This window comes from Mesocricetus auratus, unplaced genomic scaffold, assembly GCF_017639785.1.
Source record: "Mesocricetus auratus isolate SY011 unplaced genomic scaffold, BCM_Maur_2.0 Super-Scaffold_100003, whole genome shotgun sequence".
NCBI classification, from domain to species: Eukaryota; Metazoa; Chordata; class Mammalia; order Rodentia; family Cricetidae; genus Mesocricetus; species Mesocricetus auratus.
Window position 1 is genome coordinate 42206832 of NW_024429188.1, and position 25402 is coordinate 42232233.

General features: G+C 39.4%; 1 protein-coding gene across 3 annotated transcripts in view; it reads right to left on the reverse strand.

Moving 5' to 3' along the window:
- The window catches only part of Asb12 (ankyrin repeat and SOCS box containing 12), a 95325-nt gene that overhangs the window by 11660 nt on the left and 58263 nt on the right, over positions 1-25402 (reverse strand). The window contains exon 1 of one of the 3 annotated variants that reach the window (XM_013121330.3): positions 904-1041. The exons of the other annotated variants lie outside the window; for them this stretch is intronic. The gene's annotated coding sequence lies outside the window, so the exon portion shown is untranslated. Of the gene's footprint in view, positions 1-903; positions 1042-25402 lie in introns of those variants that run through there. 3 annotated transcript variants of the gene reach the window in all.

Sequence of the window (25402 nt, forward strand, 5' to 3'; positions counted from 1 at the left end):
GTAAACAACAAGATCTATTAATAATTTGTAAGTAGTGCTTGACGGTCAACGTAATTCCAGGACCTCTGCCACGCTGTAATACTATATGCTTGTGATTTATTCTGGTTACCAAGTCATACAAACTTGTGACACTACCACCATTTGCTGCTTACCTTCATCTCAGAAAAATGTGCTGAGTTTCAGTCAGAAGTTAGGCATTAGGAGAAAAAGGCAATTACTTATTTTCCCAAGATTTTGAAACCCTTTGTATCTTAGCTAAGGCCCTTTTAGAATTCATGTACCCAGAGTAAGAACTCTTGTAGGGAGAGTAGATGGTTTCATGGAAGCTAGAACATTCCTTAAGACATTAGTGGGCCATTTTTGTGCTTCACCCTTTTTATTTCATCTTGAGAACTCTGTCCTTATGGCCTTAAGACCACTCTACTGCATACTCCCAGTAATGCAAATGCCATGTAGGGACAGACAACAAAACTTTTAACCTTATCTCTGTGGCATATAACCACACATATTCCTGAATAAATAAATGCATTCACACATAGTGATCCATGCTGTAATCCTAGCACTAGGAAGCCTGAGGCAGGATTTCCACTTTGAAGATGTTCAGGGCCAGGCTATGTGGCAGAGTGAGGTCCTGTATCAAAAAACACTACCACAACCAAAATGAGACAGAAAACATTTTTGAAATAAAAATTTAAAAATTAAAACTAAGCCAATACAAAACAAAGTAACGAAAACCACAGACACACTTTAGGTCACATAAAGCAAGAAGCTTCCATGATATTCTCCCTCCAAAGGCTCTTCCCCTCTACTTTCTAAGCCCTTCCAGATGCTGGCCCCAACAAAAAGAGCAGAACTTACACCTCCCAGACAGAGCTGAAAGTTAAGTTTCAGATAGATACTTACAGGACTTCAGCTTGGGATTGTTCTGAACAGAAGTCATAGTCCTAGCCCCTCTATGAAGGGCAAAGGCCCTAGTTGGCCCTCTACAGAGAGCCACTATCACCCTAGGCTGGAGCTGTTTGGGCCCTCTGTTCCCAGTGGAAAGACTAGGCATTGGTCCCTGGGCTGATTTATTCTAGGTGGCTATTTTTAGTTAGCCCTCCTTCTCCCTCCCTTGACTGTGTTATCTTACCAGTGACATTCTGGGAGTGATCCCAGCAAGAGGAGGGGGGCTGCCACAGGGAAGTCCTAGAAGGGCTGTTTGACAGATAGGCATCTGGTCAGGCTAAAACATGCTCTCAGTATGTCCTCACATATTCTGGTACAGTGCTCACTAGCACACTGAGATAAGGGTGCTGAGTGTAGACATTGCTACTTACCACAAAGGGGCCAGAAAAGTCCCAGCTTCACCTAACTAGCTCACCTTCCTCTGGGCTGTCACGTTTTACTTTCTCTTCCCAAATGAAACTCTCTGTATTTTCCCTTCTTTAGGGCTTTACAGTGTATCACCCCATTTTCTATTGACTGAAGAGGAGGATGCCTAGGGGGAATTGTCATACTGGAATGAGCTCTCTGTCATCTTTTCTAAAGCTTAAGCAAATCTTGTGTCTTATAAAGGAACCTCCTCATCTACTCATACATCGGGAGTTAGACATAACACCTCCAGATTAACGTATGTCCATTAGGAACATAGACAAAATGTTGTTAAGTGTGTCATTTTCCTCTCTCTGATTACCTTTAAATGATGAAAATGGTACAAACCAATTTTATAAATAACTACATCATCGATTTTAGATGTTGCAAACAAAAGTGGAACCAGCATCCTGTCTCCCACTTGGATAAAAACCAGCCTTTCTGTTTGGATTTGAGGACCGTATCATGGATGGGAATTCATATATGGTACTATAGAGATGGCCAAAAACCTGTGGTAAAGGAGTTCATAGACCCTAGTTGGAAAGCTTCTGCTGTTTTATAAATGGACATAACATGCCTATCACATTATCTTCTAAACAACTGTTTATGCCACTGTGAGCTTTTGTCAGGGAAGCTTTTTTTTCTTTTTTCTTTGCAGTGGCCATAAGCAACTGCACAAACTTAATTGGTCAAAGTACTAAGAATAAGTAATTGTTGAATGCTGAGCCCCAAATGAAGCACCAATATCACTTTCTCCAAAGCTTAGGAAATATGAAAGAAAGGTCAGAAAAATGCAAGAGTCTGAGGAAGAAGGGAGAATGGTGGATAAGTCTGACTAATGGGCATGACACAGATTTGGATGTAGCACTCTAAAATTCACGGCAGCTGTGATTACATGCACAACATTGGTCTCCATCAAGAGCCTGTCTTATAGCAGAAGGAGCTCATGGAAGGATTTGCACATCGTTAATGGTTGCTAGGGAAGGGAAAGACATTTTCTTTGAGTAGTAAGGTTCCCATGTTCCTGTAAACATACTCTTATCCATGTTCCTAGGTAAGCAACTCTAATTAAATTCCAGAGATTGGGACTCTCTCTCTGTCTCTCCATCTCTGTCTCTTTGTCTCTGTCTGTCTGTCTCTGTCTGTCTGTCTGTCTGTCTGTCTCTCTCTCTCTCTCACACACACACGGGTCTGGGGGGGATAGGGAGAAGAAAGGAGAAAAGGCAAGAAAGTAAAAGGAGATACTTGCTGGGAAGTGAAAGAAGGTCAGCAGGAATGGGAGGAGGATGAGACGATAATAGGAGGTGAAGGTGACTGAGATGCATTATGAAAATGTACATGTATAAAAATGAAATAAGAAAATAATGAAACCTATTGCTGTACATAATTGATATATGCTAATTTATTTCTTAATCATTTGTATTGCTTCTTTGAGAACTCTCTGTTCAGATCCTTAGCCCATTTTTAAATGGGTCTTTTTTATTCTTTGTTTTTTGAGTCCTCTATATATTCTGGATATTAATCTTGTCAGTGTTCAGCTGGCAAAGAGTCTACCATTCTGTAGCCATCCTCTTTACTTGATTGTTTCTTTAGCTGTGCAGAAGCTTTTTAGTTTCATGAGATCTCACTTGTCAGTTGTTGGCCTTGATTCTTGGGGAAATGGATTCCTACCAGGCAGTCCTTTCCTACACCAATACCATATAGGGTACTGCCTATGTTTCCTTCTAACAGTTTCAGGTTTCATGTTTAGGTCTTTGATTCATTTGGAGTTAATTTTATGCAAAGTGATAGATAGGGTTCTAATATCATTCTTCTGCATGTGGACATCAGTTTTCCCAGCAGCATGTGTTTAACATGCTTTCTTTGTTGCAGCTTCTTTTTGGCATATTTGTCAAATATCAAGTGGGATAAAGTTATGTGTGTTCTTGTTTGGGATTTTATTTTGCTCCATTGATCCACATGTTTGTCTTAGTACTAGTATCAAATTAGTTTATTACTATGGCTCTGTAATATAACTTGAAATTTGGAATTGTAATCCCTCAAGCATTGTTCTGTTTGTCCAGGATTGTTTTGGCCATCTAGTGTCTTTTGTGAGAAATTATGTAATGATATTATAATCTCAAAAATATTTAAAATAAAAAACATGTGTGAATGAACTGAACAGAGATCTAGAGAAAGATAAATGGCCAATAAACACTTGAGAAATATTTAAGACCTTTAGACAAAGGAAAAATGTAAATCAAAACTACTTTGAAATTTCATCTTACCTCAGTCATAATGGCTACCAAGGCTACAAATCCTAATGAATGCTAGTGAAGATGTGGAGAAAGGTGATTCTTATACACTGATGGTGGGAGTGTAAGCTGCCATGCCCTTGAAACACTAACAGAACCACCATATGATCCAATTACGTTACCCTTGGGTATAAACTCAGATTCTAAGTCAGTATGCTAGAGATACCTGAACAAACATGTTCATTTCTACACTATTCACAATAGTATGATATGAAGCTAGTCTTTATGTTTATCAAGAGATTAATGGCTATGGAAAATGTGGCACTTCATCCAGTGGCTGATGGAAGCAGAAACAGACACCCACAGCTAAACACTGAGCTGAACTCCTGGAATCCAGTTGCAGAGAGGGAGGAGGGTTGAGCAAATGGGTCAAGACCATGCTGGGGAAACCCACAAAACAGCTGACCTGACCAAGTGGGAGCACACAGACTTCAGTCATAAAACTGGGGAACCAGCATTGGACCAAACTAAGCCTTCTGAATGTGGGTTTCTGTTAGGAGGCCTGGACAGTCTATGGTGCTCCTGACAGTGGAGCCAGTATTTATCTCTAGAGTACAAATGGACTTTGGGAATCCATTCCCCATGGAAGGCAACTCTCTCAGCCTAGATACATGGGGCAGGGCCTAGGCCTCCCCAAAATGATATGACAGACTTTGAAGATCCCCCATGGAAGGCCTCATCCTCCCTGGGGAGTGGAACGGGTGGGGAGGTAAGTGGGGGGCATGGGAGGATGGAAGGGAGAGGGAAACTGGGATTGATATGTAAAATAAGATTATCTCTAAATTTAAAAAATCAAAAAAAGAAAACGTGGCACACACAATAGAGTTTTATCAAGTTTAAAGAGGATCAAAATGATGTAGCTTTCAGGAAAATACAAAAAAGCTGAAGATCATTGTGTAATTAGGCAAAATAAATAACCCAGATACATAAAGAAATATTATATTTTTAAATATGTAGAACCTATATTTAAGCATGTGTGTGTGTGTATGTGTGTGTGTGTGTGTGTGTGTGTGTGTGTAAGCAGAGATGATACTAGGAAGGGGGAGCACAGGGTCTAATGGTTGTTCACAGACTGGAACAAGAGAGAGTAATGGTGGAAAGAAAAAGTGTTCTCATACTAGATTAACAATATATGCATGTACATGTATATGATAGGACAGAAGAAGGTGACAGTATTTGATGGGTAGGTAACCAGAAGGAGGGTGGGAGATGTGAGGAAAGTAAGTCTGTTATTAATAAAAGACATAACAAGATAGTGTACAAAAAAAGAATACATTGTCAGAACCTGCTATAGTCACATATAGCACAACAGGTCTCAAAATATTTTTTCTAACTACTAAATTCGTCTACACTCAGGCTCCGGCAATTCTTTAATTCAAGATCAAAGTTTTCTACTGTTGTACTAGTTCCTTAGAAGATTGTGATCTTCAATTTGTGCTTTGATAAACTGCGATTCCTTTGCATATTTATGTATATCCCTCTAAATTAGGAAATAGTGTTCTGTTCCATGGTCTTGTTACTAGCCTAGCAAAAATGAAGATATTCTAAAGAAATACCTTTGTCTCTCAATCTGACCATCAAACAATGGACCCCCCAAAATAGGAATTGCACTAGGAATTTCATGTTAGTAGAAGGAAGAGGTTCAAGCCAGGTGGCAAATGTATCTCACAAAAAAGAGATTTCACACAGACCTAACAACTTGTCAGGCCACTTTACAGGACAAGAGCAAAGCCCAGACAGTGATGGGTCAGAGGTGGACAGGGCCACCCCTTGTCCAGAACAGCTCTGATGTGGATATCTCTGGCCCTCTACTTAGATTTTAATCTCATTTCAGGACCTCAAGATGGTCTTGAGGAACTCAATGGATCTCTTTGTCACTCTTCCCAGTGTGGTCACAATGAATAAATTTCCTTTTTCTGCTTTCCACTATTAATATGATTATTCTAATTGGCTTATTGAGGATGGGTAATTAAACTTGGCCCTGGGGCACAGAAATATGACCCAAGCCAAGCTTAATGTCAACTCAGTTCTTCAATGTATTTAAGAAAAGTTATTAATTTTGTTTGCTTGCCTCTTCTTATATGAGTTGGTATGACAATTTTCAAGATTTTCCCATGTTAACTTACAAACAAGAAAGCCTTTTATGGTTTTACATTTCCTTTGAGGCCTCATAGATTATGTAGAAATGTTTTGGTAACAAACTGCCTAGAGCCTTTTGCTGTTATCTTTCTCCTGTAAATTCCTAGTTTTACGACACTGTGGTCAGAATGTTCCTTTAATGTTGTTGAAGCTTGTTTTTGGGGATAAGGATGTGGCTTATTTTGTCATAATATACCAGAGGTTGAAAACATGTATTCTGCTGTTGTTGGAGATATATAACCAATTTAGTTGGCTTGGTTTTTTTTTCATTCCTATATTTTTATTTTCTATTGTTTTTATCAGTTGCTGAAAGATGGATGCTAAAGTCCTCACCTATAGTTAGATGTTTGTCTATTTCTCATTTAACTTTTTCATGTATTTTGAGTTTCAGTTGTTGGATCTGTACTCATTTTGGGTCATACTGTCTCTCTGTTTCTTTGGTTAGTTTTCAATACTATGTTTCATTTGCCATTGTCTTGACTAGGCCTCCTGAGTGCTGGTTATAAATGTTCACTATATCCCCCTATCTTTTTTTGACACAGATCAGATCTTATTTTGTAGCCCACCCTGGCCTTGAACTTGAAATTCTCTTTATCATTTATTTTTAAATTTAATTCATTTATTTGAGTCAAGATTTCACTATTTGGCCATAGTTGAACTGGAACTTGCTATATAAAGCAGGCTGGCATAAAAGCTATGGTGATTCTTCTGTTTCTACCTACTGAGTGCTGGAATTACATGTGCCACTAAATCTGACTTTCTATTTCAATTTATTGCCAATCTACCTATGTTGTTGTTGAATGTCAAATGAGTTACTTATATAGAACATCTGGTAAGTTTTTGATTTAATAGTCTCTGATATTCTCTTGTGTTATATGTAAAGTATTTTCATCTAGATATTATTTATATTGATTCTCATTGTGTCTTCACGTAATTACCTGACATAGTATTTTTAGTATTACGTCCTTGCATCATTTTTTGTAGAGGTTGAAAACAATATTAAAATATGTCTGTACTTGGTATGATATGTGTCTAATCACAGCCAATTAGTATTAATGTTTTACTACTCTTTAAAGTATAGAAACATAGCATCCATTTAGATCCTATTAGCCCCTTAAGATAATATGGTCTAAAAAAATCTCCCACCTCCAAAACAGGGTCATAAAATAGGCCCAAGACTTAAAGAAACCTGGAAAGTATCCAAACTCTATTCACATTCCCTGAAACCAAGAGGTTCAGGCATAGGCAACCTGATTTTTGACCCACCCTGAAGTCTACATTTTTTAAAAAGGCAGTTTCTGGGCTGAAGCCAGGCCCTCTATATCCCCTACTCTCCACTACAAAGACTTGCTTGGGTTCTGCAAGGTGAATTCTCCCAAACCCTTGGATACTAAGTTGCAGGGTTTGGAGGCATCAACCTTTCAGGCAAATAAAATCTGCTCTTGTTTAGAGGTTGAACTGAGTCTATTCTTTCATTTTCCTCTCCTGACTCATTTCTTTCTGGTGGATCCAGCCTGATCAGGTTGGATCCTTTGCCAGGAGCCTTTTTTCACTTACCATTTCTCTTACCTTCTAAGAGTCACTCCACTCTCCAAGCTCATTGTGGCTGAACTGTGGTTGCTCTGCAACCTGATGACCTCACCCCGTCTGGGAGCAGACTGCTGGGATTTCCAGCAGTCTTTTTACCACATGAATGGAGAGAGTTTTGTCTTCATTCATGTCATTCCCTTTGTTCTAACATTTCTATCTATTAAACTTCTAAGCCCAGTTTTCCCAAAACTCTCTCACACATTTTGATCTGACCAATGGGTACTCTTCCTACTACGACCCAGGAAAAAACAATCTCACATAGATAGCAAATTTTTATAAATATTATTGTGTCTTATTAAGAAAGGAAACCAGTAAATGAAATGCTAGAATATAAACATGGACTTTGTCTTAGTAAAGAACAGTTTCTATACATGGAAATTAAGATGGCTAGGTATTTCCAGAATGGAAGACTAGAAAGCTTATGCATGTTATGAAAATCTGAGTAAGACATTTAAGGTACATAAACATTGAGACTTAGGGATAATGTATGTGGCATTAAAGTTTCTATGGTCAAACATCAACAATTATAAGAATTGGATGAAATGTATATGCAGAACCAAATTTTATTTCAAAGTTTCTGGTTTTTACTGAACTTCTGGGTGTTCAATAACCATATTTGGAGGCCTATACTAATGTTTACAGAAGGGATAAAGGAGAATATTTCCACCTTGCCCTCCAAGGTCAACTGAGTCCCAGAGGACTGTGGAGCATCCCTTGAAATGTTGTGTAACTATGCATGGGGGCACCCGTTCTGTTTGGTGAGACCATGGAGATTGATCTAGTGAATTCTAACTGGTGTCCAGTCTATAAAGAGGAGAGTCGACACAGAGGAAAACTTGCCGCCACACTTCTGAGACAATGGTCAAGCAAGGCCTTTTATTTATTCTCACATAGGTAGACTAACTGGTAAAAGAAAGACTAGAGGAGCCAGAGGTCCCTTCACACTCATCTTCAAATGTCTTTGCAAAAGGAGTGTTTAATTTCAGCCACCTACATAGTCTTCAATATGCAGCAGGAAAGTATAACCAAGATTAAAATTGCTAATCTTTTAGTAGGTTAATCAGTCCTCAAACATTATACTTAGCCATATGAGATATTATTTTGACAACCATTTTTCACAGAAGTCTCTTCTTGATTAAAAAGTAACCACAAAGCCTAACTTTTTAAATGTCAGTATTTCTTTCTATGTTCCCTAATTAAAGGAGACCTACCAGATACCATGTCCTCAAACTCATAGGTTTGGGAAAATTATTCAAGATATCTGATGGGTGTCTTCATAAAAAGGATCCAACAGGATTCTATTTCTCTCAAGTTGTCAACTAGATGCTGATTTTAACTGATTTCTTTCACAGTTTTTAGACACCCATTCCTTATATGGAAGTTCACCATAATAAACAGCTGATTACATGGTGACCTAATCATTCATCAGGGATCTGATACAAAACAAACAAAACAAAGCAAAATAAGTCTTGATAACACCCATGGCAAATCCTACTAAGGGGTTTTAAAGTGGTTTTTCTTGCCCGATTTCATCCTCTAATAAGGAAAAGACTGTCCCAAGTATTTGCTTAAGTATATTCTCAGTAAGAATTATAATAGTACTAATAGTGTCACTTTTTGTATGTCACAGATGCTCCCTCTCTTACATAGCAGTCTCCAAGGATCCCTAAAGTGGACCCTCCTGATGCACTCTAACTGCCGCTCCTTCTGCACCCCCTTTTGCTAGCTATGAAGCAGTTAAAGCAGTCTGTGCCCTGAAATCTCTAAAAGCAGTTAGGGTGACCTCTGAGACTGAAGGACTAGGAGTTGGACAGATTCCTTGATAGGCAAACAGATAGGCCAGGACTAAGTACTAAAGATGGCAAACTTCCAAAGTGGCTGGCTTCTTCCTCACCCAATACAAAAGCCTGACAACCTAAAATAAAGGCCTGGAAGGTTTTTCTCCCACCAGAATGCTCCTAGTTGATGGACTGGATGATCATGAAGCCACAGCTGCAAGCCAAGCAGACATCCTGTTCTTGGTCAATCTGACCAACCCAAAATTAGAAGAGCAGGCCCTTCCAAGCCGTCAAGGAAAGATTAGGGTTTTCAGGCTCCTGAGTCCATCCCCTCTCCCACTACTTTCTTCCTCTCAGTTGTCTTTCTGGGTGTGTGTTTTCACTTGTCTCAAATTGTTAGCCAAGTGTTCCCTACCTCACTCCCAGCTTTCACTTAACCTGTAAAGATCCTGAGGGTCCTTTGAAACTGTGAGGGGAGTTTTCTTTAAAAAGATGTGCTTCCCATTGCTTGGCAAAAGTTTGTAAACCAAGAGACCATACCAGTTCAGAAGAAGCACACCTCACAAGGCCCTGTTATGTGTTCATAGACCCCACTTCCCTGTGTCCTTCCTGTCAGTTCCTTCCAACCTTATCAACACAATCTCACCAACACCATCTTTGCTCCACAAAGCGGATTCAGGGCCCTTCTGGCATTATCTGTCTCACTGGACTTACCATGTTCAATCTTTCTGGGTCTTCTGGTTCTCAATATATTGCTGGGGACCTAACTTCCCTGCCACAGGCAAATACTAACTGTCTGTTCCTATTGAAACCTTACCTCTGTTGTGACCCATGGTATCCTAAAAATCCCTCTCACAGTTTTTTTTCTTGTCACTAATATCTTTTGCATTGCTAAAGTGCCATATAATTCATCCCTCTTCTTGCTACTTTATACTTTTTGCTTTTCTTTCAAGACTCAGAACTGAAACACTAGAGCTGGAAATCTCTTTGACTCATTAATCTCTCTGTCTTTCCATCTCTCAGAAAACCTTAAAGAAATCTCAGATCAGTTTGACATCCGTCAGGACAAAATTGATTCATTACCTGCTATTGTTCTCCAAAACTGAAAAAGATTGTATTTCCTGACTATTGCAAACAGATTTGTGTTCTCTTCCAAGTACAATGTTGCTTCTACACCAGCAGACTAAAACGGGTTCAGGACAGAACCCAAAGTCTCAGGACCAGACCCCCTCCAAAAAAAAATCAACAAGCTTCCTCCTCTGGATGGGATTTTGGTTCCCTTGAATCCTTCCCCCGCCACCACTCCTTTCCTCCTTATTATTTTCATACATTCGTTTTTACCCTGTCAATAAACTTTTTCAGAAGTTCCTGGATCAAATCCCTGCTATCGCTAGGTCCACCACACAGAACAAAATAAAAAAATGTTCTTATAAAGTCACTCCAGACCAACGAACTTCTGAAGGAAGCACCTTCTGCCAGCACAAAGTAGTTGGACATAAAACATTTCATTCTATCTTTTATATGTAAAGGGTATGAAATAAAGGAAATCATTCACACCTAATCCAGGGCCATGCTACAGGCCAAAGGCCTTAAGAAGCCTGATGCCCAAGGAATTCTGGAAAACAGTTAACCCTCATCACATGCCCTGGAATCAGAAGGTCACAAAACAAGCAATCTGACTTATCTCTCACTCTGCAGTTTATCCAAAAAAGGTCAGTTTCTGGGACTGCAGAAGCCAGTTGCTCCCCACTCCCTACTCTCTACTATAAAAACTGTGTGATGTGTTCTCCTGTACCATTGGAAAATGAGCCAAGGCATTTGGAGGTGCCAGCCTCCCAGTCCAAGTCTGCTCTTAACATTTTGAGACTGAATTGAGTCTGTTGTTCATTTTCCTATGATGACTTACTTCTTACAGTTACAGCTTTTATTTCAGTTATCAAATATGATTTATAAAACCACTTTCATTTCCCAAAGGAATTTTTTAATCTTTGACTCCTTTCTGATGTTGTTTTATACCACTCGTTTATGTGATACTACTAGAATTACCTCCTGTTTTCTTTGCACTGCTTTTTATGAATGAAAGAATTTTCCCTATGTTACACTGTGTCTTAACCATGCCTGGGAACAAAGGTACTGATGAACAAAGGGGCTTCCCTGCAGTTCCTCTATTTTTACGTGCTGTGGAGGTGGGCAGAACTTCTTGGATCACTGCTTATTGTGGCTATATTCTGGCTGACCAATGTCTATAGGTAGAAGTTAGAGATAAATGTGCTTAAGTTGGTGCTTATTTAGTTGGAGTATGAAATGGTCACCAGAGTCTCCAAGTGGAAGCCAAATAAATATTTTCTTCTCAAACTTCCCTTTGATTCCAGTGTTTAATCAAAGTAGCTGAAAGGAAACTAGATGACCTAAACCTATGGCCTAGCCACAGCCATAAGAATAAACCCAACCCTAACCCTTAAAGTAGCCCTTTCCCTAGTGTTAATATGAATACTAGCCCAAGGCAGCACAATAGTCCAAACTCTACATCAAATATTTTCCCTAGCCCAAGCTCTAATTATAACCCTAACCCAAATACCAGTCTTATTCCAACATGAACCTCAAATTTAATATTAGCCCAGCCCTAGTCATAACACTATAACTAACCTTCCTCCAATCCTAATCTTAAATTTAGACCTAACCCTAACCATGTCTCCATACCTAAATCTAACCGTAAAACTATCCCAGTCTAGTCCTAAGCAAAATCCTAATATCTATCACTATCATTAGCCCTAACCTTAGCCTTAGCCCTGAAGCTAACCTTAGCCTAATATGAATCAAAGCCAAAGCCCTAATCCTAACCCAAGAGGATAACCTTTGCCCATAGCTCTACCATATACCTATTCATAATATTAAACCTCACCTTAGCCTAGACCGATTCCTCACCCTAACACTGGCTATAGCTCAAATCTGAATCCTAACCAAGACTTTAGCACTAATCCTAATCCTATCCCTAACCATAACCCTAATCCTGGTCATAGGCCTAAAGTTTATTTTGGGTTATACACTAAGACTGTGTTTCAAACAAACAGAAAACTCCTCTCAAAATAGATAAAAGGCAAAATTCACTTCAATCCTAAATATTATGATGAAACTAACTCTAACTAGGCCTATCCTTATTCTAAAGCTAAACCTATCCTTAGTCCTACATCAAAGCTTAACCCTTGACTATAGCCCTCGACTTAACCATAAAATTTGTCATAACATGAACCCTAGCCATTGCCCCAACTCTAACCCTAGCCCTTACCCTATCTACAGCCATGATATTAGTCCTAAACATAATGCTAGAACTAACCCTAATGCTAGAACTAATTTTAATACTAGCATTAACTTTAGACCTAATCAAAGCCCTAACAACCCTAGACATAAATGTTACCACACCCAAACCCTGGCCATAGCATGAAGCATAACCCATATTCATTCTTAAAGGATTTGTTTTCATATGTGTATAAGTGTTTTACCTGCCAAAAGAGAGTGTCGTACACACAAAAACTAAACTTACTGATGGTTGCAAGTCATCACGTGGGTGCATGGAACTGAATATTGGTCCTCTGGAAGAGCAGCAATTGCTCTGATCGCTGAGCCATCTATCTAGGCCCTAGCCCAAACTCTTAACCTAACCTTATTCCTAGCAATAATCCAAATCCTAGCATCCTAAACTTTATAAAAGTCAAACCCTTGTCATAGCCACAGCTCCAAACTCTTAACCTAACCCTATTCCTAGCACTGATCACAACACTAGTCATAGACATAGACCTAACCCTAACTCTACACCAAACAGTAATCATGCTCTGAATCATAGTTCTTGCTGTAAACACAACCTCAGCTATAGTCATACTTTAGCCACAGCCATAGCATGAGTCTTAACACTAATACTACACCTAACCCTAGAATTACTCTATTCCTGGTATAGAACTAACAGTCATCAAAGTCCTAAACCCGACCCTAGCCTCAGTTCTAACCAAAAACTTAACCATGGCCTAACTCTAGACCTACCTGTATCCTCACCTTAACCAAAACCTTGGTTCTAATGAAATCTTATACTTATTGTGTTGGTTGGTTTTTGCCAACTTGACACATATCCAGAGGAAGCAATCATGATTGATAAAATGCCTCCATAAAAGTGGCCTGCAGCAAAGTCTCTGCTGGGTATTGTATTGATTAATGATTAATGTGGTTAGGCAGGTGTCAGCCTATGTTTGGGGGTTACAACCCCTGGGCAGGTGTTCCTGAGTTATGTAAGAAAGCAGGCTGAGAAAGTCATGAAAAGAAAGTCAGTAAACAGGTAATAAGTGCTCCTCTAAGACCTCTGCTTCATTTCCTGCTTCCAGGTGACTAACCTAACTTTCCTCAGTGATGGAGTATAACCTAACTTTCCTCAGTGATGGAGTATAACCTGAAAACTTTAGGATGAAATAAACCCTTTTTTCTTCACATTGTTTTCAGTTATGTTATTTTTATCAGAATAGTAGAATCACTAACAAGACAAACACCTATCCCTTACATTAAGCCAGACCTTAGCCTAACATTTTATCCAGTCCTACCACTAACCATAGCACTAAACTGAAGCCTAACAACAACTCACTCTATATCTAACTATAAACCTAATGGGATCCCTAACAAAATATCAAGCCTGAACACTAGCATTAAATTGAACCCTAAATTTAGTCCTGGCTCTAACCTTATCTTGTCTCTATACTAACCCTAGACCTAGCCTTAGTCCTATCCTACCCTAACCCTAGACCTTAGCTATAGATTTCACAGTCATAGTTGTGGTACTAGACCTCACCCTACCCCCAAAATAAGCACTAGACAAAACCATAACCCCAATCCTAACGTTAGCCTTCCAATTAAAAAATCTAGATCTAGACCTAATGCTAAGGATTGGATTTTTATTGTTAAGTCTGACTGTTGAACTACCATTAGTTCTATCCCTAAACCTAATTATAACCTAAAAACAACACTAACAACAACCCTTGCCCTAGCCTTAAATCTTACATGAAACCTAACCCAAGCTATAGCTCTAACATGTCCTTTAACCTAGGTTTATCTCTAGCATTAAATGTTAATCCAGTCCTTTACCTAGCCTTAAACCTAAGACTAGCCATAGACCGATCCTGAAGCCTAAAACTAACTCTCGAACTAGTCCTACACCTAGCTTAATATTAACCATACTACTTGCAATAACCTTATTTGAGTTAAATTAACTCACACCTAGCTTAATATTAACCATAGCACTTGCAATAACATTATTTCAGTTAAACTAACTCTATCCCTACTCAAATTCTAAACTCCAAAATCAACAATTTACCAGTATCTATAACATGAACTCTTAAGCTGTAACACTTAATCCTAATCCTATCTTGACTTTAAACCTGAGACCTTAACACTAATCCCTAACTCTAACCCTAATCTATCTCACTTACTAATGAGCTCATGGTTTAGCTACCTTTCTTATACAGGTCAGGACTGCCTGCCCAAGAATGGTGCCACTTACTGTGGCTTGAGTCCTCCTCCATCAATTAAGACAATCAAGACCATCCTTCAGAGACATGTCCACAGATTAACCCGACAAAGATAATTACATCACATGCACACAACCTGGGAGGACTTTAAAAGTTTAAAACTCAAATGCAAGAGGGGGTGGATGATTTCTGAGGCACTGAATAAAACAATGATGGTGAATACCCTGACTCCATCATACATCTAGATTGTTTCAAGATAGCAGAAAACATGAAGTTTAAAGTAAATCACACTTCTGTATTTTTGTTAATTCAGTTTGAGCTGCTGTGACAGTATCATGCTGTAAACATAGAGCTAATGAAAAGTCAGCTTCTTAGTAAGATTCTGAGGCATGCATTAGTTGCATGTCCATGATGGTATGTGGCTGACATTAATTCATTACAACACTGACTAGAAAAAAAGGTTGGCTGTTTATAAACTTTGGGTTATATCTCTAGTTTACCATGTGCAAAAGTACTCAGGACATTTTCCTGTACATTATCAGCTAATGATTTAGCACTAAAAATCCTTAATTAGTGAACAAATTTTCTTTATCTGAATGCTAAATGACAAAATATATACAACTAGTATTATTATGTGTTATTCTAAAAGGACTAAACCTTATAGTTCTATGTTAAAACTGATAACTTGTAGTATAGAACATGCTCTGTTTTGGAAATATAATATGTGCTTTCCTTTCCCTCCAGTGCTCACAAAACAGAGAAACCATGGTATCTGCAAATATGGCTAAGATGTAGACTTGAAAGTACTTTATGTTAACTCCTGTATGGTAAATTACATGTGAGGTGGGGTTAGATATATGCCATTAAACATTAATCATCTAGAGGTATGGGTGTACATAGTTTTGCTTTATAGGTGAGTTATCCAATGATACTTCACTGATAGAAGCAAATAAGGGGCTCAGAAGTCATCTGCCTTGAAGATATTTTAAGAAGAAATAATACCATCCAACTTCATTGATTCTCTAAAATAGTGGTTATCAACCTACTTAATGCTGCAACCCTTTAATACAGTTCCTCATGTTGTGCTGACCCACAACCATAAAATTATTTCACGGCTACTTCATAACTGCAATATTGCTACTGTTGTGAATTGTAATGTAAATATTTTTGGAGATATATGTATGCCAAAGGGTTTGTGATCCACAGGTTGAGAGCCACTGCGCTAAAAGAAAACACAAGTTTGTTTTTATGCCAAATACTGTACAGTTTTTATTACTATAGCTCTGTAGTAGAATTTGAGATCAGGGGTGGTGATAACTCCATATGTTCTTTTATTTTACAGGATTGTTTTATATATCCTGAGGTTTTTGGTTTTGCCTAAGAAATTGAGAATTATTCTTTCAAGACCTATAAAGAATTGTGTTGGAATTTTGATGGGAATTTCACTGAATCTGTAGATTACTTTTGGTAAGATAGCCATATTTGTGCTATGTTAATCCTACCAATCCATAAGCATAGAGATCTTTCAATCTTCTGATATCTTCTTCAATTTCTTTCATCAAAGATTTGAATTTCTAGTCATACAGGTCTTTCACTTTCTTGGTAAGAATTACCCCAAGATATTTCATATTATTTGTGGCTATTGTGAAGGGTATTGTATCCCTGATTTAATCCTCAGCCCTTTTATCATTTATATATGAGTACTACTTTTTTATAGCTAATCTTGTATCTAGGTACTTCACTAAAGGGGTTTATCAACTGTAGGAGTTCCCTGGTAGAAATTTTGAGGTCACTTATGTGTACTATCATGTCATCTGCAAAGAGTGATATTTTGACTTCTTATTTTCCAGTTTACATCCTCTTGTATCCTTTTGTTGTCTTATTGCTCTAGCTAAAACTTCAAGTACTATATTGAGTAGATACGGAGAGAATGGACTGCCTTCTCTTGTTCCCCATTTTAGTGGAATTGCTTTGAGTTTCTCTTCATTTAATTTGATTTTGGCTGTTGGCTTGCTGTACATTGCTTTTTTATGTTTAGGTATGTTCCTTGTATTGCTTGCTGATCATTCCAAGACTTTTACCATGAAAGAGTGAGTGTTTGATTTTGTCAAAGACTTTCAGCATCTAATGAGATGATCATGTTTTTTCTCTGTTTACATGTTAGATTACGCTTACAGATTTTGTATGTTGAACCAACCTTACATCTCTGTGATGCAACCTAATTGAACATGGTGAATGAAATTTTTGATGTGTTCTTGGATTCCACGTGCCAGTATTTTTTTGCATCAAAGTTCATGAGGGAAATTGGTCTGAAATTCTCTTTCTTTGTTGATTCTTCGGGTATCTGTGTTAACTGTGACCTCATAAAAAGAATTTGGCAATTTTCCTTGTGTTTCCATTTTGTGGAATAATTTGAGGAGTACTAGTATTAGCTCTTCTTTGAAGTTTTGATAGAATTCTGTGCTGAAGCCATCTTGGCCTGTATTGTTGTTTGCTTTGTTTTGTTTTTGGTTTTGGTTGTGAGATTTTTTTATGATTCTTTTTTTTCATTTTTTATTTCATTGCAACAATAGTTCTCAGTCCCACTCCCTCACCTCCTCCCACCCTCCCTTGCCTCCTCCCCCTCCCTTACCTTCTCCAACACTGTCTCTCTTCCTCCCTAGCCTACCCCTAGTCCACTCCTCCTCATGAGTAAGGGCTCCCATGAGGAAGCAGCATAGTCTGGTACAATAGGTTGGGGCATGACTCGACCCCTCTCCCATGCATTAAGACTGAGCATGGCATCCCACCATAGGGAATGGGCTCCAATAAGCTAGCTCATATACTGGAATTATATTGTAGCCCTACTGTGTTTGAGCATGGTGTATCACCCTAAGGAATGGGCCTCAACAAGCTAGCTCATGTATCAGGTTTGTATTGTGGTCCTACTGCCAGGGACACCACTGATAGTCCAAGTTTCACAACTGTCTCCCACATATGGAGGGCCTAGTTTGATCCCCTGTAGTCTCCACAATTGTAGGTCTAGAGGCCATGAGTTTCCACAAGTTTGGTTCAATCATCTCTGTAGATTTCTCCATCATGATCTTGATCCTACCTTTCTTTGCCTGGATTCCTGGAGCTTGGCCTGGTTCTTGGTTGTGGATCTCTGTGTCTGGTTCCAATAATTACTGGATGAGGGCTCTATGATGATAGTTGGGGCATTCATCAATTTGATTTTAGGGGGTAGGCCAGTGCAGACATCCTCTCTATTACTAAGAATCCACAAGGTTGTAAGACTTTTAATGACTGCTTCTATTTTCTTAGGGGTTATAGGTATAAAACAGACAGGTGGATCAATGGAATTGAATTGAAGACCCAGACATAAAACCACACACCTAGGGACATCTGATTTTTGACAAAGAAACCAAATTTATACAATGGAAAACACAAAGCATCTTCAACACATGGTACTGACACAACTGAATGTTGACATGCAGAAGAATGCAAATAGATACATATCTATCATCCTGCACAACACTCAAGTCAAAGTAGATCAGAGACCTCAACATGAAACCAGATACACTGAACCTGACAGAAGAGAAAGTGGGAAGTAACCTTGAACACATTGGAACAGGAGACAACTTACTGAACAAACCATTAGTAGCACAGGCACTGAGATTGACAATAAATGGGACCTCCTGAAACTGAGAAGCTTCTGTAAGACAAATGACACTGTCAATAGGACAAAACGGCAGCCTACAGATTGAGAAAAGATCTTCGCCAACCCCACATTTGACAGAAGATTGGCATCCAAAATATATAAAGACATTAAAGAAACCAAATAATCCAATTAAAAAATGGGGTACAGACTTAAAGAATTTTTAACAAAAGAATCTCAAATGGCAGAGAAACACTGAAAGAAAATTTCAACATCCTTTGCCATTAGGGTACTGCAAATCAAAATGACTCTGAGTACATTTTCCACCTGTCAGGATGGCTAAGATCAAAAGCAGAGATACAGCCTATGCTGCAGAGGATATAGATCAAGGAGAACATTCCTCCATTGATGGTGGGAGTGCATGCTTATACAGCCACTTTGGAAATCACTATGGGAGTTTCTCAGAAAATTGGGAATCAAACTATCTCAAGATCCAGCTATACCTTGGCCACCCAAAGGATGCTCAATCATACCACAAGGACACTTGCTCTATCATGTGCATTGTAGCTTTATTCATAATAGCCAGAACCTGGAAACAACCTAGATGTCCCTCCATCAAGAAATGGAAAAATATGTGTGGCACATTTACACAAGAGAGTATTACTTGGCTGTTAAAAACAAGGACACCAGGAAATTAGAAGGCAAATGGATGGAATTAGAAAAACATCATCCTAAGAGTTGTTTTGATTTGCATTTCCCGGATGGCTAAGGATGTTGAGCACTTTCTCAAGTGCCTCTCAGCCATTTTAGACTCCTCTATTGAAAACTCTCTATTTAGTTCTGCAGCCCACTTTTTAATAGGGTCCTTTGGTGTTTTGGAGACTTGCTTCTTGAGTTCTTTGTAAATTTTGGAGATCAACCCTCTGTCAGATGTGGGATTAGTGAATATTTTTTCCCATTCTGTGGGCTGCCTTTTTGTCTTGCTGACTGTGTCCTTTGCCTTACAGAAGCTTCTCAGTTTCAGGAGGTCCCATTTATTAATTGTTGATCTCACTGTCTGTGCTACTGGTGTTATGTTCAGGAAGCTGTCTCCTGTACCAATTCGTTCAAGGGTACCACCCACTTTCTCTTCTAAGAGGTTCAGTGTGGCTGGATTTATGTTGAGGTCTTTGATCCATTTGGACTTAAGTTTTGTGCATGGCGATAAACATGGATCAATCCGCATTATTCTACATGCCAGTCTCCAATTATGCCAGCACCATTTGTTGAAGATGCTTTCTTTATTCCATTATATATTTTTAGCTTCTTTGTCAAAGCTACTCCTGTCAGAATGGCTAAAATCAAAAACACCAATGACAATTTATGCTGGAGAGGATGTGGTGAAAGGGGGACACTCCTCCATTGCTGGTGGGAGTGCCAACTGGTTCAGCCACTTTGGAAATCAGTATGGAGATTCCTCAGAAAAATGGGAATAAACCTACCACAAGACCCAGCAACTCCACTCTTAGGCATATATCCAAAAGATGCCCATTCATACAACAAAGATGTCTGTTCCACTATGTTCATAGCAGCATTATTTGTAATAGCCAGAACTTGGAAGCAACCTAGATGTCCCTCACCAGAAGAGTGGATAGAGAAAATGTGGTACATCTACACAATGGAGCACTATTCAGCAGAAAAAAATAATGGAATCATGAGATTCGCAGGCAAATGGATGACACTAGAGGAAACCATCCTGAGTGAGGTAACCCAGTCACAAAAAGAGAAACATGGCATGTACTTTCTCATATATGGATTTTAGACATAGATCTGGGGAGTGACAGCCTACAATCCTATGGCCAGAGAGTCTGGGAAACAGAAACTTCATTTAGTGGCTGATTGAAGAAGAGGCAGACTCCCTTGGTTAAGTACTGAGCTGAACTCAAGAAAGCCAGTAACAGAGAGGGAGGACTGATGATCAAAGGTATTAAGACTGGGCTGGTTTAACCCCCAGAAACAGCTGACCAGACAAAGGTTAACTCTTGAATCCCAGGCATCAGCCTGGGAATCCAGCATGGGACTGATCAAGACCCCCTGAATCTGGGTGTCAGTGAGGAGGCCTAGGTAATCTATTGAGCCTTGGGCAGCAGATCAGTACTCATCCCAAGTATACACACGGACTTTGGACTCCCATAGAACAATGTGAGGTGCACTGGCACCCTGAACTCTTGGGGAAGGGTCTAGGCCCTGCCCTATATGAAATGACAGACTATGGACACCCCAATGGAGGGCCTCACCCTCCCTGGGGGAATGAGGGGATAACGGGGGGGTGGGGGGAGGGCATGGGAGGAGGGGAGGGAATGGGAGAGGGACCTGGAACTGACTTGTGAAGCAACCTCATTTCTTATCTAAATTTAAACTGGAAAATAAAATATAAAAAAAAGAAAAACATCATCCTGAGTGAGGCAGCCCAGATCCAGAAAGGCCAACACAGTATGTACTCATTAATAATTGGAAATTTGGTGTAAAGTATAGGATACCCATGCTACAACCCACAGACCCATAGAGGCTAGGTAAAAATGAGGGCCAAAGGGGAGGACCCACAGATCTCCTTGGGTAGGGGAAATAGAAAAAAAGATCTCCTGTGTGAACTGGGTATGGGTATTGATAGGAACTTGTGGAGCTGGGTTGGAGGTGGGTAAGGGGTGAGGTACTAAAAGAGATGACTGGAAAGAGGGGGGCATTTCAGGGTCTGGGAGAAACCTGATGCAAGGGAAACTCCCACAAATCTACAAGGATAACCACAGATAAGACTTCCAGAAATAGTGACTATGTGGCCTGAACTTGCCATCTCCTATAATGTCCAATTGTCATCAGAGAGTCTTCATCCAGGACTGATGGAAACAGATGCAGAGACACACAGTGAAACATTGATCTAAGCTCAGGGAATCCTGCTGAAAAGAGGAATTGGAGGAGCCAGAGGAGTCAAGGACATCACAGGGAAACCCACAGAAACAAGTAAACTAGCTCACGGAAACTCAGAGTCTGAACCAAGAATCAGGAAGCCTGCATAGGACTGACCTAGGCCCTCTACATATATGTAACAGTTGTATAGCTTGGTGTAATTGTGAGACTTCTAACCATGGAATCAGGGTCTATCCCTAATGCTTTGGCTGGCTCTTGGGGAACTATTCCTCCTATTGGATCACCTTGCCCAGTCTTAATACAAAGGGAGGTGTTTAGTCTTACTACAACTTGATATACAATGTGTTGTTGATAACCATGGGAGGCCTGCCCCTTTTCAACAGAAAGAGAGGAGGGGTAGATTGGGGGTGCAGAGGAAAGGCAGGAGGAGGGAATGGGAGGAAAGGTCAGAAGGAAAATTGTTGGGATGTAAATTAATACATTAATTAAATTAAAAAGAAAGCATAAGAGCATACAATATATTTCAAAGCATTCTTTTTTGTTTTGTTTTTGAGATTCATTTATTTTTTATTTTTGTTTTTTTCTCAATATATGTTTTTATTAGAAGCATGCATGCTTCACATGTCAATTCCAGCTCCCTCTCCCTCCCCTTCTCCCTTGTCCCTCCGCCAGCCTCCCCAGCCCCTGGCCCAATCCCCACATCATTCCCCAGTGAGGGTGAGGCCCTACTTGGGGGATCTCCAGAGTCTGTCATTTCATCCAGGGCAGGACCTAGGCCCTTCCCCATGTGTCCAGGCTGAGAGAGGATTCCTCCATGTGGAATGGGCTCCCAAAGTTCATTTGTATGCCATGGTGAACCCTGATTTACTACTCAAGGCCCCAGAGATTTCTGAGGCCCCCTCACTAACACTGCATTCGTGGAGTCTGGATCAGTTCCCTGTTGGCCTCTCAGCCATCAGTCTGGGGTTCAAGAGCTCCCCCTTGTCCGGTCAACTGTCTGTATGGTTTCACAAGCATGGTCTTGACCCCTGTGCTCATTACTCCTCCATCTCTGTCACTGGGTTCCAAGGGTTAAGTTCAGTGTTTAGCTGTGAGTGTCTGCCTTTGCAGACACCACTGGATGAAGGTTCTAGGATGGCATATAAGGTAGTCATCAACCTTACCATCAGAGAGGGCCTATTAATGTAGTCTCTCCGCTATTACTTAGTTTGCCAGTTAGTGTTATCCTTGTAGACCTCTGGAAATCTCACTAGTGTCAGCTCTCTCCTAAAAACTATAATTACTCCATCTATTATAGTATCTCTCTTCCTGATCTCCTCTATTCTTACGCCAACTCAGCCTTCCTGCTCCCTCATGTCTTCTCCCCTCCTCTTATCAATGTTCATGAGTGAGACTGGTCTGTAGTTCTCTTTCTTAGTTGTGTCTTTGTGTGGCTTGGGCATCAATGTTATTGAAGCCTCGTAAAAATAGTTTGGCAAAGACCCTTCTGCTTCTATGTCATAGAATATTTTCAGTAGAATTTGTATAAGCTATTCTTTGAATTTCTGATAAAATTCTGCACTAAAACCAGGAGACTTTTGATGACTGCTTCTATTTTCTTCAGTGCTGTGGGTCTATTTAAATTGCTTATCTTTTCTTGATTTAAATTTGGCAAGTGATGGCTATCCAGAAAATTGTCCATTTCCTTTAAATTTTCTAATTTTCTGGAGTACAGGTTTTTAAAGTATGACCTGCTGATTCTCTGGATTTCCTCAGTGTCCGTTCTTATGTTCCCCTTTTCATTTCTGATTTTGTTAATTTGCATGTTCACATTCTGCCGTTTGGTAAGTTTGGATAAAGGTTTGTCTATTATGTTGACTTTTTCAAAGAACAACTGTTTGTTACATTGATTCTTGGTATCGTTTTCCTAGTCTCTATTTTATTGAGTTCAGCCCTCAATTTGATTATTTCCTAGAATCTACTCCTCCAGGGTCTCCTTGCTTCTTTTTGTTCTAGAACTTTCAATTGTGCTGTTAATTCTCTTGTGTGACTGTTCTCCAGTTTCTTCATGTGGGCACTTAGTGCTATGAACTTTCTTCTTAGCACTGCGTTCAAAGTGTCCCATAAGTTTGGGTATGTTTTGTCTTCATTCTCATTGAATTCTAGGAAGTCTTTAATTTCTTTTTTATTTCTTATTTGACCCAGGAGTGGTGCAATTGTACATTATTCAATTTCCATGAGTGGCAGGGTTTCTGCAATTTGTGTTGCTGTTGAACTCTAAAGCATGGTGGTATGATAAGATACATGGAGTTATTCCAATTTTTTCAGACCTGTTGAGGTTTGTTATGTTGCCAAGTATGTGGTCAATTTTTGAGAAGGTTCCATGTGGCACTTAGAAGAAGGTATATTCTTTTGTGTTTGGATGGAATGTTCTATAGATGTCTGCCAAACCCAATTGGGTCATAACTCCTATTAGTTCCTCTGTTTCTTTGTTAAGTTTCTGTCTGGTAGTCGTGTCTAGTGGTGAGAGTGGGGTGTTGAAGTCTCCCACTATAAGTGTGTGAGGTTTTACGTGTGGTTTGAGTTTTATTAATGCTTCTTTTACAAATGTGGCTGCCTTTGTGTTTGGGGAATAGATGTTTAGAATCGAGACTTCATCGTGGTGTATTTCTCCTGTGATGAATATGAAATGGCCTCCTTCATCTCTTTTGATTGATTTCAGTTTAAAGTCTAGTTTGTTAGATACTAGGATTGCTACCCTCATTTGTTTCTTAGGGCTATTTGATTGGAAAATCTTTTTCTGACCCATACCTCTGAGGTAACATCTGTCTTTGAAGCTGAGGTATGTTTCTTGCATGCAGCAGAAGGATGGATTCTGTCTTCTAATCCATTCTGTTAGCCTGTGCCTTTTTATGGGCGAATTAGGACCATTAATATTGAGGAATACTAATGACTTTTTATTGCTCATTCTTGTTTGCTTTGGAATGGTTGTTGTTGCTGGAATTCTATGTGGATTTCCACCCCTTTTCTCTTTTGGCTGTTGGTAAAGTGAGATTATCTATTGCCTTTGTTTTTCTGGTTGTAGTTAACTTCCTTGGATTGGAGTTTTCCTTCCAGAACTTTCTGTAGCGCTGTGTTGGTGGATATGTATTGTTTAAATCTGGTTTTGTCTTGGAATATCTTGTTTTCCCTATCTATATTGATTGTAAGTTTTTGCTGGATATAGTAGTCTTGGCTGGCGTCTGTGGTCTCTTAGTGTTGATAGAATATCTATCCAGGAACTTCTGGCCTTCATAGTTTCCATAAAGAAGTCAGTTGTCATTCTGATAGGTTTGCCTTTATATGTTATTTGACCTTTTCCCTTAGCTGCTCTAAGTATTCTTTCTTTATTCTGTATGCTTGGGGTCTTGATTATTATGTGGTGAGGGGACTATTTTGTGGTCCACTTTATTTGGTGCTCTGTAAGCTTCTTGTACCTTCATTTGCATGTCTTTCTTTGGGTTGGGAAAGTTTTCTTCTATGATTTTTGTTGAATATGTGTTCTGTCCCTGTGAGTTGGGTTTCTTCACCTTCTTCTATACCTATTACTCTTAGGTTTGGTCTTTTCACGGTGTCCCATATTTCCTGGATATTTTTTGTTAGGGATTTGTTGGACTTAAGATTTTCTTTGGTTGATGAATCTATTTTTCCTAGTGTATCTTCAACACCTGAGATTCTCTCTTCCATCTCTTGTATTCTGTTGGTTATGCTTTCCCCAGTTTTTCTATTTCCAGCATTCCTTCAGACTGTGTTTTTTATTGTCTCCATGTCAGCTCTCAACCCTTGCACTTTTTGAATTGTTTCTTGTAAGTTTTGCTTCATGTTTTCCTCCCTTTCTTGCATTTGTTGGATTTTTTTGGATTGTTTTTTCTTCTATTTCTTTAAGGGATTTTCTCACATCCTCTTTGAGGGTCTCTATCATTTTCATGAAGGTGTTTTTAAGGTCATTCCCTTCTGCTTCATTTGCATTGGGGTGGTCAGGTCTTGCTGGTGTAGAATCTCTAGACAAAACAAAAATTTTGTTTTTCTGTTGCTGAGTGTGTTCTTATATTGCCTCCTTCCCATCACTTCTGCCAGTGGGTGTAGAAAGAGTCTCTTCTTCTCCTGGTGGGTAGGTGACCAGGGTTCCCTTTCGGTGGGTGCAAGCAAATCCAATACTCTCTGTCCTCTGCCCTCTGCTCTGAG